The sequence below is a fragment of the Phacochoerus africanus genome, chromosome 2, assembly GCF_016906955.1.
Source record: "Phacochoerus africanus isolate WHEZ1 chromosome 2, ROS_Pafr_v1, whole genome shotgun sequence".
Taxonomy (NCBI): Eukaryota; Metazoa; Chordata; class Mammalia; order Artiodactyla; family Suidae; genus Phacochoerus; species Phacochoerus africanus.
The window spans coordinates 37,541,055-37,542,570 of record NC_062545.1 but is presented as its reverse complement, the minus strand read 5'-3'; the positions used below and the strand labels follow the sequence as shown (position 1 = coordinate 37,542,570).

Genomic DNA, 1,516 nt, shown 5'->3' with positions numbered 1-1,516 from the left:
ATGGTGTATACATACGCGTCTTTGCTTAGGCAGAGGAAGTATTTGGAAATATACCCACTCATTAATGGTAGCAACCATGGGGCACAGAATGAGTTATTTCATGTAAAACTGCTACTTTTTTGTAATTTATAGTTTTATTTTAAAATAAGCTTGATATTTCTGAAATTTATGCTGATGAAAGAAGACATCAACAAATTCACTCACTGCTGTACATAAAGTTAAGTTTCTTAAACTAAATCTTTTTAGCATGAGATCAAATACAGTCTTCTCTTAGAAGGTCCCCAAATGCTATCTATTCTAACTCTTTAAAAGCCTGCTTCTGTTTCTTCAAGAAACGAAACACACCCAATATTGTGTAAAAGCACCATAGTGTCTGAAATGCAAAATAACCAGCTAGCTATTCTCCTCCACAGAATTAGCTGGGGCATCTATCCCCTGTGTCTTAGATCGTCTATTTCCCTGTTTCCTTTTTTTCACTGATGGGACTGTCCAGAACCTCTATCTTGCCTTTTCCAGTTTCTGAATGAGGAAGTTTAATGTTACAGATAGTGATTTCACCCTCAGAGGAGGTGCTGTCATCCTTGTCCTCAGATGGTGAACTGTCCTCTGAACTGTCCTCTTTTGAGTCAGGCAGATTCATCTCAAAGGAGGCCACATCCATTTATTTAGCTTTTCCAAGAATCTCATCAGTATTTTCAATATTGAAACGACCAGGTGGTGGGAGCAGCTGCCATTTCTTTTCTCAGCTGTTCACCTGCCTGACTATCTGTGAGAGAAAGGTCTGTCCTTGGTCCAAGAAGGGACTCCTCTCTATCAGAAATGTTTAAAGAGTGGAATTCCTTCTGGAATTAGGCTTGGAGTTGATGAGCAACCTGTCCCATTTCCCTCCTTGGCCGCCGCTCTCCGCCATCAGCAGCTCCTTGGACCCCAAGACCCCAGAGCAGTCCCCGGAAGACGATGAACCGGTGGGGCCAAACTGGGGCTCAGGTTGGAACTCCATGCTGCTTGTTGGTTGTCAGAGCCCAACACTGCTATTTGATTTTACTGAAATGGGAATGCTTTTCAACAATTGAAACTTTAAACAAAATCTCACATTTCAAAAGAACTAGGGCATCTGCTTAAACGTTGGCATATCTGTTCGGTTCATGTAACTCCATACATTTGTGTTAATGTGATTTTGTCTTTTCTCAAAAGGCTTATTAGCACTTATTGCTCAGTGAAATTAAAGATATCCATTCTAATGCTTTCCTTCGACTTGACTGCCTCATTTCTCTTACCTCTTCTTATACCCTGAGCCATACTCTCTTCTCTGGCACTGCACACCTACTTCATGTGCCCTCTGAGCATACTTCTCTATTTCTTTGGTCAAAACTACTGCCTCCTCTCTTCTGCTGTCTTGCTCATAGCCACTTCTCTGTGGAGCATTTGCACAGCACTTGGTTCTGGGATCATGGTCATCACTGTGGCCCACTGGGCTGCCTTGGTTCCTTCTCTAACAGAGCATCACTCATCCTTG

The 1,516-nt window shown here is 42.2% G+C and overlaps 1 pseudogene; it reads right to left on the bottom strand.

Annotated features, from left to right (window-relative positions):
* Positions 1-451: 451 nt before the first annotated feature.
* LOC125121007 (NOP protein chaperone 1-like) lies at positions 452-1,000 on the bottom strand (annotated as a pseudogene).
* Positions 1,001-1,516: the final 516 nt, after the last annotated feature.